We start from the raw sequence: 13,918 nt of genomic DNA, 5'->3' as shown, positions 1-13,918 counted from the left end.
TTAGCATCATGCTGTAATGCTATAACTTAGCATGAGGTGAAAGATAGAAAAATATGATGGTGTTTTTTTTGAGCTGGTTCGGAATTAACGTTAGCTAAGGTGCTAATTTTACCGAAGGTTTTAGCTTGACTTTTGCCGCTAAATCTTCCTCGAACGACTAGCTTTGGGTTGAGATAAGCTCAGTGCTGAGTGTCTGTTAGCATTGTTGTTACATCCTTTGTCGAACAATATAACGTTAACTGATAATTGATCCCCCTTTTTTAAAAAAATAACTAATAACTAATTATCTAATTATTTTATTAGATAATAAAATAATCTAATAACTGTTCATTTGTTTAAACCATGACCTTGCAAATGTTAAGAGTGCAGATTAGCTAGGTCAACAAGGATGAATTCTAACTTGTTCTTTTTTTTCTTTTTGTCAGATGACTTTTTTTTTAACTCCCAAGCTTTTTCCCTCCAAGTGGCTGTGCAGTTCTGTCCTGCTGAGTGCTAACATAGTTTCAACTCTTGAAAAGACAAGACAACAGGTAAAAAGACAGCTCTTCAAACATATTTGAAGCCACAAAATAGTCTGGAAATGTAGAGGAGCAGCTAACCTAATCTATAACTTTGAGCTTGCTACAGCTAGTTAGCCTGCTAAAGTAGCATTACATCTCCAACATAGTGTATAAGAGTCTGTAAATGAGGACAAAGGTGGAAAACATTCAAGTGGTTTCTGTTATTTTTTGAGTTGGTTCAGCCACAGTGGCAGGTGGACAAAAAAGTTAATTTCCAACCCTGGTTACATATAAGGACTGTTCACCTGTTTAAACCATGCTCTTGCAAATTTAAAGTTAAGTCAGTACTAACAGGTGCAATTATGTACAGGTGTAAATTCTGCAGTATTTGTACTTCATAATTTAGAGAATTTTGTACTCATGTGAAGAAACATCAACACACAGCTAATTATCAGTTTCGTTGTGGAATAGAGCAATGTCCTACTTCCGTCAGAGAAAAAGAAAACATTTCGAAGAAAAAGAGGACTCAATCTTCATCTTGGTTGATGTAATTTTATATCGACTCTTAACTTAAAACACACATCTTAAATCAGAATTGTTCAATTAATTTGTTAAAGGTATCAATTCACCCAAATCACAAACATTTCATTTCATTAACCCATATTGTACTTAGCCATTCAGATACTGTATTTGTGGAATGTAATGCTTTAAAAAATTCATTTAGCCTCACAAACTGTCATTCACATCCTCTGTTTCAGAGTGGTAGCAGGATGTAGGGGTAAAGTCTAGTCTAGTCTCTGGGGTGAGGTTCTCAAAAACCTGTTGTAATCTGGGTGAACTGGTCCTTTAAATATAAATTACTACCAGTAATTCATATTTAAGAGTTTTCCTTTTATGTTTCAAAGGTATCTTCCACCAAGATGTCTGTTGAGATGGAAATGACCTTACCTACTACACCAAGGGTAATCATGCTTGGTAAGAGGAATATTTTCTATCACTATAATTTTTTTGTAGCAATGTATGTAATAGTTATGGTAGTCTGTACTTTTACTCACTAGCGTTAGTCTGACAAGGGTTTGTCTGTTTTAGGAAATAGCTTGATGTCTGCAACCCGGTGGATGGTCAGTATGGAGGAGAAGGTATTTTTCGAGCCTGAGCAACTACATGACTTTGCCAGCGTCCTTGCTGTCTTTTTTGGGTCATATTATGACTTCAATCTGGAGTATCAGGAGTCAGCATCCACCACGCTGGAGATGATACAACTGTAAGTACTCTACACCAAGCCATTTATTAATTAAATTTAATGACAGTTTGACTGATGATGAAGAACCATAGCTGATTGCTGTATTGTATGTCTTCATTTTAAAAAATACAATTAATATATTTTATTTCTGTTAAAAGATTCTTTGTGAGGATCAATCCAGATGTTGGTACCAAATGCACAGCCAAAGTCAGTACAAGCTGCAAGATGGGAAGTCTTGTCAAGAGGAAAGTAGTCAGTGTCAACTCCCGGATCAACACCTTCCTTCAACGACTCGCTGAATTTGAATAGACTTCCAACTAGGTAAGCATTTTACCAAATGTTTATTATTTTATTGTCTTTATTGTCCACCAACAAAATGACTAAAAAGATTGTTATGACATGTTGTATTTCATCGTCTCCTTGGGGACATTTGCAGGGTCTCAATACAGTACGCAATCGTTTGAATTAGTGAAGACTGACTGACTGCTTTTGCCATAAACAATCCAAAAACCTGAAGTGAAGCCAGTCCTGCTCATTCTTTATGCAGCTTCTATTATCACTTCAGTGCAATTGATTTTTTTTTTTAAACAAATTATCACCTTAATGCTGCTTTATACCAATGGTTTTATGCATTTGGACATTGTCACTTCAGCTTAATTTGTCAGCCTTCCTGTTGATTTGAAAATGTAGATAACTTCCTGACCATCTCATGACCTCCCACATCGTCTGTCTTATTCTTTACAGTTCAGCTTCCACAAGATGGATCTCACTGATTTTGTTTGACGAATGGAATAAAAGTTCTTCTGATGTAGGAAATGCATCTGATATAACAATATTTATTGATATGAATGCCTACCATATAGTACATTATCGCACTTGCACTGTTTTTGTGATGTATTGTGTAACAGTGCACATTTAAGCTACTGTTAACTGCTTTCTGACAATGCAGCCTCTGCTGGTTTTTGACTGTTCACCATTTGAATGATATACGTGTTCATGTTGGTGCATACCTGATGTGGTACATAAAATTTGTAGTGCCCAATTTTTTTAGTTGTTCTTTTGTTGTACAGTGTGCAACAAATAGAAAAGGTTATGTAAAGATTGTTACTGTTATTGGATCCAGATGCATTCAAGTGTCCATATTGAATGAAATACAGTTCATATTCAAATGAAGTTAAGTATATTCTATATATATTTAAAAGTCAGTCTTTAATAGTTTATGGCTGGTACTTGATGCACACATGTTCATGTTGCTACATACATGTGCCATAAAAATATTGACATGACCTGTAGTGTGTTCTATGGTTTTGTTGTTTTATAGCACATTATATTGTATTGTGACATTGTTCTTTATGACATTGTGAATATATAAATGGATTTTATTTCAACAAATCTGCTGAAAATAAATACCTGTTTTTATTCACAGTACTTGGACTAAAATTTCTTTTATGAAATTTTTCGGTTTATGGTAAAATATTCTTGTATTAAAAAATGTAAACTTTAATTTACAGTAAAACTGACATTATGTTGTGAAACAAGTTTACAGTAGACCAGCTTTACTATAAAATACATTTACAGTTTTATGCTATAAACTACATTTACAGTAAAGCAGTTATAACTGCAAATCACACTCACAGTAAAAATTAACTGTGAAATATCATAACAGTAAAGGTACCGTAGAATGGTGATTACAGTAACTTACTGGCAACACTGTTGCCAGTAAGGTACTGTAGAATGTCAATTACAGTAACTTACAGGCAACACTGTTGCCAGTAAGTTGCCAGTAAGTTACTGTAGAATGGCGATTACAGTAACTTACTGGCAACACTGTTGCCAGTAAGTTACTGTAGAATGGCAACTACAGTACCTTACTGGCAACGCTGTTGCCAGTAAGGTACTGTAGAATGGTAATTACAGTAACTTACTGGCAACAGTGTTGCCAGTAAGTTACTGTAAAATTACAATAAAAAGTCTAACAGTGTAGGTAACGATCAGAAAAAGGATGAAAGGACCATAGTTAGAAACTGGCCAGTAAGGCAGTCGACAGGCTGACAACAACTCTGAAGGAGATGCACAATGAAAACTATTCTTCAAATGTCTAGAACAAGTAGTGTCAAAAAAGCAGAACTTTCATGTCTGCCAGAAAAACAATACATTGCACCATAAGAAATGTGGTGGTGGCACCGTCATGCTGTGGGATTAGCTTTCTAAAGATTGAATTAAAGTTGTCTTTTAATTATTTTTGTCATAGTGGGGGTGAGTGAAATCATGATCCAAGTCAGTTCTGAGCCAAAACCTCCAACTGTCTGCTTGAAACCTGAGGATGACGTGGAAGGATTTTGCACAAGAGAATGACTTCATCAGCAGAAAATTAATGTACTGGATTGGCTTAGTCAAAGTTTGGTGGCGCTGTGGACGAGAGATCTTCTCAAAGTCTGAAAGATTCAGAGAAGGTTTGCATGACAGAGTGAGGAGATATTATCAAGTGAAGATGTGGAACCCCAACGGACACCTACTGGAGAACATTTAATGCTGAAATGCTCAAAGGGCTTTTCAATAAAGGATTATAAGTGCGACCAGAACATGTTATCAACACATTTGCTCCTCAAAGTGTGATAAAGCTTCCCATGTGTGCATCCTTCTCTCTCACACCTAAAGACAGCCGGTCGGTTGAAGAGGTGAGCCAGACGGCAGATGCAGACCTTTAAACGGACAAATAAACGAGAACCGAGACAGACTCCATAACCGTGCTGCCCTCAGTCTGATGTAGGAGTGTGCAACACATGTCTTCCTTGTGACAAGGCAAGGTCATTACTCTTAGAAAAGCCCCATTCTCACTCACACACACACACACACACACACACGCCCACCCGGCTACACACGCACACACACAAGGTTCAGGCATCAACCACATGCCAGCAGACCTCCGCACAGACACCAAATCCCAAAATAAGATCTGGTGGAGGACGAAATGTCCTCTGTTTTCACTCATAATCAGCTCTAAAAAGTTCTCCTCGGGTTAGAATAGCCCTTTAACAGAATCTCCTTCTCTTTCAGTGAAAAATCCCAGAAATATCCCAATTTGAAAGCTGATCATTGAGCACACTCAGTACGACTGTCTCCATCGACTCTATGATTATTATTTCTTTCCTGTTCCTCCAATTTGCCCCGTGTGCTAGTGGCGGTGGGTGGTGTATAGTGGATGATGGGTGTGTGTCCTGCAGGCCCAGTGAAGTGTTAATGATGTCCCCGCTGCCTGAGCCAGGTTATGGCACAGGGGCCGTTAGCCGCCCAGGGTAAACTGCACGGTTCCCAGAATAAATTGCCACCCGAAGCCACGCAGGCTGGTCAGCCGGCCAATTACGAGCCTGCCCGCTCAGCTGAGGATGATGGGACGCGATGTTAATTGTACGCTTCCGTTTTCTGGCAGGAGGTGAGTCACTTGGCTGTCTTCTCGACCGCCATGTACACAGTCAAAGGGAAACATCTTAACACTCCTGGTTTTACATTTTACAAGTTCTGCTTTATGTGATGAAACTGTTGCTTTCTTCTGTTCGGGCATTGAGGTTCAAGCTATTTTCAAGCTGTTTTAATATATTTTAATTTCACACCTTAGCGGCTGTTGTCTGCGGCGTAATTCCAAACAAGCACGAGATGAGTTCAGACTACCGTAATTAAATCACCGCAATGAGAGTTCTTCACTTCTTTTATTAGTGTGCCAGAGGTCATCCAAGGAGTCTTTTAACTTTCTCAGCATGTAATTGGAGCAGTGAACAATAAATAATCATGCTTTTATTTCTTTTATACCTCCTCCTTTTCCTCCCAGTTCACAGAGTAAATTAAGTTTCTGCTGTAATCATTTCCATACACCAATTAGTGATCTTTTGCTTTTGCTGTGGGACTCATAATGCCTAATTGGTGGAGGCTGTCAACAAAATCCATGACCAAATAAAAAGCAAAATAATACACAAACGGGTAAAAATTTTATTTTTATTCCAACAGACTGGACGAGGATTTGATATTTCAGATACTATAACACAAAATGTGCCGCCAGGATCCCTATTCTCCCACAATCAGTGCAGCAAACGAAGAGTTCTCAGTCCTCTGGAGTCAGCTGTGGCTGTTCAGCGCAGTGCTCCACTCTTCTTCAGTATATCAACACAGAAGACTGTCTGGTAGCACTGATATGGAGAGAGAGGTTAGCTACTACATTAACATAGGGAGAGACAGCGCCAGAGCAGAGAAGTCTGCCAGCGAACTGAGCATCGGGGAAGTGAGGCACAGAGAGAGGCCATCGACCAGACAGCGACAAGATGGAGTGGAAGGGAACGTGTGAGAGATGAGCTGTCGAACATGTGACAATGTGTGCAGGCGTGTGGGTAAAAGTGGAAGCGTATACACGCATGGTGTGTGTGTTGTATGTGCGTGTCAGAGAGAAAGAGAGAGACAGAGACAGCTCCCAAAAGCGGCCAGTGAGTGAGGATGTGAGCATGAATACAGAGAGAGGCATTATGGTCTCAATCATTGATCGCTTCCTCCCAAGAGGCCTGGTGGCTGCCCACCACCAAACACACATGCACATGCACGCACACACGCGCAGACAGGTATTCTGTATGTTTTTACGTTCACAACACACCGCATTCATTGATCCAACATTGTTTGAACTTACTCAGCTTTGTCGCTTTGATGTTAAAGTGTCACAACCAAAGTACTGCAGGTATTGTGTATGAGGCAAGATATGACCAACATTAAGCAATTGTTCTGTCATAATTAGGCTCTGTAGGCTGCATATTTTATATGTATCTGCTCTGTAGTTTTTAACTGCTCCATTTCAAAAGTGACTGGTGCCATTTTTTTTTTTACTTTCTGACATTTAAAAGCATCTACAGAATGAAAAATTGTTTCATGATGTTTTGAATTTATGGGTTAGCTACTTAACAGTTTTATTTCATTCCTGCACAATACTATATATCTGCCGTTTACTGTAGATTGTTATATGTAACAGGCTTGCGACTGATGTACATTTTAGAGCTTTAAAAAGAGTCTAAACAACCTTAAAAAAACGAAGATTGATCCTTTTTTTCAGCTTTCATCCGAAGAAAAGCAGGGTCAAATACTTTCAAAAGGAAATTCTGAGTTTGATTTTGTTTGAAGTTTCCACAAGCCACTCGAGGGACTTGAAGAAGTGTTCTGGTCAAATGAGTCTGAAATATAATCACTTTGGCCCACACCTTGGATGGTAAACATACACATCCTCATGCAAAAACCACCAATGGTGAAACGTGGTAGTGGCAGCATTATACTGTGGAGAATCTATTCTTTGGAAGAGATAAGAATGGGCAAACATGTTAGCCTCTAAATGTGCAAAGCTGGCAGCGATATATCCCAAGAGACTTTCTGTATATGCAGTGAAAGGCAGAAAATCTTTCTATTACTTTTATAATTATACACTACTTTATGTTGGTCTGTCAAATGTTGATAAAATGTCTTGTAATTAAGACTATAGTGCCTCAACAGAGCAGATGCATTTCCATCCCCATAGTGTCAAGTCTGGTGTATCGCTACAGGTCAGAAAAAGCAGTGACCGCTTGTGTCCTCGGCTCGGCATCGCCACTCCAATTTACACACATAAATACACCACTGCCCACCACCAAACATCACACCCTTTCCATCTCGCCCCTCCGCCTCACCCAACCCGCCAGCCAGGGCCTTCACTGCTCTCTCACAGCCACGAGGCTGACACTAATGTGACACTCTGGAAAATAATTACCAACAAACGCACTGCTGACTGCAAACAGCTCGCTCCCCTCAGTGGACTGTCACTAGTCATTAGTCTGAACCCTGAGAGAGGACAAGACCACAGCGATGGGGAGGCAGTGTGCGGGTGATGAAAAGGAGCCTACCATGTGTAGACAAACGAAATGAAGAGGAGAAACGGCGCTCTGACAGGTAAAACAGGAATAAATCAGCTTTACAGCATGTTAAACTGTGTTGTGAGGCTGTACGCTGACAGAGCATAAGCTGATTTTTGTTGAAGCTAGACAACATTGCTGTCCCATGGCAGTTTACATACTATTAAATGTAGGAACACCTGGCCCACGTTGTCCAGGAACTGATTGGTTTCCATGTAACACAGTTCCCTTGTGCAATGTTTTCTTCACTGGGTTTTGAGAAAACAAAGAAATCTGTAGTTTAAACAAGCAACATTGTTAAATAAAGACAGGACGCTCTGCACGAAAGCTGTTTAAGGTGGCAGCAATTCCAACACAATTATCCAAATGCCACCGGGTACATCAATTCTTTGAACACTAACACCCCCCACTCTCTCTTATTTGAGTTGCCTTAAGGGGCAGCGGCACCACAGAGAGATTAAAATTTTTCGAGCTTCCACAGTGGGCAATATTAAAACGTCTCAATACATCTGCCCGGCTATTTTGATTGGTAACTTAACCCCTGACTCCTGAGACAAAAAAAGACCCATTCTCTTTGCAATTGTCAGCAGACTGGAGTCTAATTCTTGCATGATTCAGGCTAATGAGGCAGTAATAGGCCCAATGTGTGTGCGGGTGTATGTGTGTGTGTAGATGAGGTTATTACAGGGACATACAGAGAGGAGAGGAGAGAAGGGGGAGCAGTGGAAGGTCTTCATTGTTCAGTAATTGGAGGGTACAGGCTTTAATCTGGGAGCAAGAAATGGTTTCCTCTCTTTAAAATACTGCAGAAGTTTTTCACCCACAGTTAGTTTTCATAGAAACTGACTGAGCTGATTGAAATGTGTCCTCACTCTTTTCAGTCATGTCGTGAGACAGAAGCAAAGACTTAAAAGTGGGTGTGCGTGCTTGCGCGTGTGGGGGTGGGTGTGTGTGTGTGTCATTCTTCCAATGGCTTTATCCAGCCTTATCCTGAACCATGAAACCATAGTGCATGACACCCTTCTATGCTCTGCACAGATATGGCTATTCACTGTTAGCACAGAGATTTGACAAGCCAGACTGCGCTCACTCAACAGCCTAGGTCAAATGGATGACTGTCACAATCTTTTTTTATCTTCTCGCCCCTCCCGCCAATATTCCAGTCTGTGCACCCTCTTGCTTCCTGCTCTCCCAACTTTTTCCTGTTCAAATTGACAAACTCAGCCAGCTACAGAAGAACAAATGAAAGAGATTAAGGAGACCTCTGAAGGGGATAATCTCTGCAGGGGAATGATCTGCTTGACCTGGGAGGCAGGTGAAAGCTTTCATCCGGTATTCACAGTGCAAACATTTTCATATCAATCCTTTTCAAAAGAATACAGCTCTGTCGAAACCGTAATGATTTTTTTTTAATTCTTTGTCAGAAAAAAAAAAGCTTTTTAGTCTTGAAAAGCATGCCTTCAATGGAAAGTGAACATTTCTTTCTTATTTTTCAAAGAACAAAGAATTATTTTTCTGTGTGGTTTCAAGTTCACTGGAAAATTACTTCCACATTTTGTGCTACAATATTTGAATTCAGCTTTTCTTTTAACCAAAATAAACTGTTTTTTGAAAGAGCAACAATAAGCCTACCTTCGATTTGTAGAAGTTGGGAAAACCAGTGAGAGGTGCTAATTTTTTTTAGACTTACCACTATTAGCAATGCTGGACATAGTATTTCTCTTTTATTTTTAAGAGTTACATGGTTCCATAGGGTTTACATCACCATCTAAAATAATCAGCCAGAGGTCTAAATAAAACGTCATCACATTTTATTTTTATGGCTGCAGAAGACACCAAGGTTAGGCCACAATTTACAAAGGCTGGCCAAAACTACAAAACAGATTGGGAAAACATTGCCCAGTCTGATGTGTTTTGATTTCAGTTGAAACATTCAGATAAGATCAGAAATTAATGGAAACAAAATGAAACTGATGATCCATCAGAAAGCGGTGGTGATATAATTGTGTGGGGAATATTTTTACTTTGAGTTTTAAAATTAAGCATAATTTTAAAACCACACCTTAAGTACTGTTGCTAATAAGGTTCATTCTTAAATGATCCAATAGAAGTAAACCTATCTTCTGTTGGCTATTACCTGCAATGCACCATAACACAAAGCAGGTCAAACTGGTTTTGTGAACCAGTTTGAGATGAAGAGAGGTTTGGTGTACACTGTACACCAATGACCTTCAAAGTAATCGAACCTCTGTCCAACAGAGCTGCAGACAAACATAAAGCAATAAAGAATTCAGGCAAGACAAACTTGAGGAAAAAAAGCTAATCTACAATGACAAAAATGATAATAAATGAGTATCCATGTTACAACTATAAATTCAACTTATAAATAAAAAGTTGTAGCTGTTTTAACTTGAAAAGTAGTAGATAGTTAAAAATTTATAAATATAACTATAAAAATATAAACACAAAAACAGATGGAGTTTCACATAGTGGTCTGTGTGATGGATGGATGGATGGATGGATGGATGGATGGATGGATGGATGGATGGATGGATGGATGGATGGATGGATGGATGGATGGATGGATGGATGGATGGATGGATGGATGGATGGATGGATGGATGGATGGATGGATGGATGCACATTTTTTTAAATGTAATCTGATTTCTTGATAGTACACAACTATTAATTATCAAAATTAAATTCAATCTATATTTTAATAAAGGGACAAATGTTGGGAATAAACAAATAAAATATACTGAAACATTTAGAGCCAAACTTAATTTTCAATGTCTTTTCCTAGCTGATCTCTTGATTGCATAAAACCAGTTTCTGCTGTATGTGGATTGTATCGCTAATGACACAAAAATGCAATATGAAATCTTGCGAAACAACAACACAACATATTGATAGCCCAGGAAATATTCACTTGTAAAATTTGTTTGTGTTTTATTATCAGGATATGATGTTGGAACAAAAACTTTCCGAAAATAGAATAAAATCTAAAAAAAAAATGTCAAATCTACATCTCTCAAAGCTCTATTTATTCTTTCTGTAGAGATGTAAAATCATATGTTTTTCTGTCACAGAAAAACATAGGACACATCAATTAAATCAACTTAAGTGTGACCCTTGTCTACAGCACCCCTGTAGCTCCACATTTCTGTCTATCTCCTTCGATCCCCCATGAGGCTCTTTCATGCAGGCTGTGATTCTGTGTGTCAAAACCCTAATCACCGCACAGTCCTCAGCCCCCGCTCACACAGACGTGGTATTGGTGTTCAGTCAGTGAAAGGTCTCTCCGTCGTGCTCTGTGAGTGGCCTCTGTTCAAATAGATCAATAGACGCTGGCACGTCCCTCCAACAACCAAAAGAAAACAATTAAAAGCCATCGATCCTGTGCCAGGCTCCTCCATGAATATACATGTGTCCTTGACCTTCCCTTGGAGGGAGGGAGAGAGAAAGAAACAGGTGTGGGAACTCTCCTTTCATTTCTCTTAGCTGGAATGGTAATAAAGCAGAGATGGTACAGTCATGAAAAACTAGGACACTGCAGCCTGTAGGTCATTCTAACATGTTTGTGTAGATGGATGTTTAATGTCAGTTTTAATAATAGCAAACATTTGAGATAATAGTAAACCAAAAATGTTAAAAGAAGTCAGCAAAAATAGGCTCCTGATAAAATTAAAGTGCATTCCCGTACAATTAGAGGTGTGAAAGGAGAAAACCCCTTTGCTCTATAAGAAAAACATAAAGGCCAGACTGAAATGCATGAAAGAAAAACAAAGACCTGGGTTGAAATCTTTTAAAGTAACACAATCTACCAACCAATTCTAAAAATCACTGAAGCAGAATACAACATTTAGACATTAAATTACGTAAAAGGAAGTCACAGATACATCTCATTTTAGACACCAAGAAGATAAACAATTTATGAGCATAATATTAGATTTATGTGTCCTGTAAGTTTCTGGTTGAAGCCGTGTTTGAAATACATATTCAGATTAGAAACATCATCGTCGTGACTTTCTGAGTGTAATGGTGTGAATAGGAACCCTGTTTGTTTCTGTAAATGTCCCGAGAATCCTTCATTTCATTGTTGCAACTCCTGAAGATGCTACCTCTATGTGAAATCTGCAACCTGATATAGCCTACAGACACAAAGCCAACTCTCTTAACTGACCGACTCTTCTTTATAACATTCCAGGAAAAAGGCATTCAAAAAATAGAAAGTCATGGGATGAGTCAAAGCCCAGATCTTAATCTCATTGAGATGCCGTGAGGTGAACATGACGTATATGGAAGAAATCCATCAAAAACTTCAGAGCTGAAAGCAGGGAGTAGGGCACGGAGTTTAGCTGACCAATATCAGAGACCTGTGGACAGCTGCAGGAAATTATAACTATTTCTTTAAAAAAAAAAAAGACCTCAAAATTTAAAGGGCTATCCCAGATTTTTACAGCCTGTGTTGACTTTCTTAATATGTCCACTCACATCCATCCTCTAGTCTAGTAGAAGCTCACTGGAGTTTTTAAATGCTTTTGAAACCAGTTGCTCTTTTTTAAGTCAGTTTCAGACACAGACTGCTCTTTCTGAACACAGATAAAGTGTCCCCTCAAGCTCCCCCACTGAACGCCCCTTCTTTCTAATTACAGATGTGTGACATGCACATGGGGACGTCTCCATGTTAGCACATCACCGTGCTTGTCCTACCAAATGCTGGGGTCACAGCAGCCGGAGCTACAGGGGACATCGCTGCCCTGTCCGCCGTCATAGGGGATTAGCATTAGCATGCTAACAAGACCCTCTGGGGAGCATCACACTGAGGGTCATGTTGACAACTGTCAACAGCCGGCTTTAATTAGCCAAGCGTGGTCGTCAAAGCGCTGCAATGAGACACATTTTCCTTTTCCCAAGAAAATATTGTCGACAGTTTTATAATAAAATATTATTTCAGCTTTTTGTTGGTTGTAGCAGAAAAGATTTCCTCGTGACAGGTGTTGGGATTCACAATGAAAATACTGCTCTTCCTGTATTCTCTCTAATCCATCATTCATCATCACTTTCAATTTCCACCTGACCCAGCCTCCTTTGCATTTGCTCTCATGTTAAACATCAGGAGTCAACAGTGTTAGCGCTGACATGTCGCACCGGCTGCCTCCGAACCTGACAGTATCAAGTCGACGTTGTCACCGGCCCAGAGACGAGGTGAGAAGCACAGTGTGTGAGGGGTAAAGTGTATTGTCAGTCAGACAGTGCATTATCCAGCCGTTCTTTGGCTGTCTACCTTTTTCCGTGGCAGGGTAATGGGAGTGTCACACACTCGCAGACAGTTGGAGTCTCGGTATTCAGCTGAGAGGCCACGTCCATATACACTGCCTTCCAACTGACTGCCAGCGTCACTGGAGCAGTCCCGTCTGCCTCACAATGACTGTCAGAGGCAACCAAGGAGAGGGGGTGGGGGCTGGCTGGCTGGCTGGCTGGCTGGCTGGCTGGCGTGACTGTCAGGGACTGGTCACAAAGCATTTACCTGCTGACAGAATCACAATTAGTCCAAGGAATGTTGTTCCTAGAAAGGCAGAAAAAGGGAGACAGAGGCAAGCTGGCGTGGGAGAGGCAGAAGGGACAGGTGAGGAAGGGAGAGGACACACAGGCAGGGATGGGGAGTGAGAGGTGGGAAGATAAAGAGAAGAAGGTGAGGACAGCAATGTGAAGACAGCGGCAATGGAGAAGGAGAGAGAAGAGGTAAAGAGAAGAAAGGAGGTATACAAGGAATGTGAGGTGCTTTATCTCATCCATTCTTACTTCTGTGGGTGTGTGTGAGAAATTGGATTGGAGCATCAGGAGTGTGTATCTGGCTGTCATTGGCCTGGGTCAACAGACATTTACTTAGCTATACAATCCTAACGTATACCCTCCAGTCATATCACCCTTTCTACCAAAGCCCCACAGTGACCTTCAGGAAGAACTGACCTCTGTGTCCCAGTCAGTGAGAAACCAGAAAAAGTAAAGCAAACATAAATAAAAGCTGGTAGTTCAGACAGAACCTTGCAAAAGTTATCACACCCTTCAAAATTCTCCATACTTTGCCACGTTACAGCTCCAAAGTTCAATTCGCTCAACTATTTTTTGTCAGAAACAAGTACAAAGTAGTTCATGATTGCAATGTAAAAGAAACTTGATGTCATATTGTGTTTTTTGTCATTTTATTTGTTTTTTACAAAGTAAACTTGGAAAACGCTGTATTCATGTCCTTACCCATA

Source organism: Gambusia affinis, linkage group LG10 (genome assembly GCF_019740435.1).
Source record: "Gambusia affinis linkage group LG10, SWU_Gaff_1.0, whole genome shotgun sequence".
Taxonomy (NCBI): Eukaryota; Metazoa; Chordata; class Actinopteri; order Cyprinodontiformes; family Poeciliidae; genus Gambusia; species Gambusia affinis.
This window is presented reverse-complemented; position numbering follows the sequence as displayed.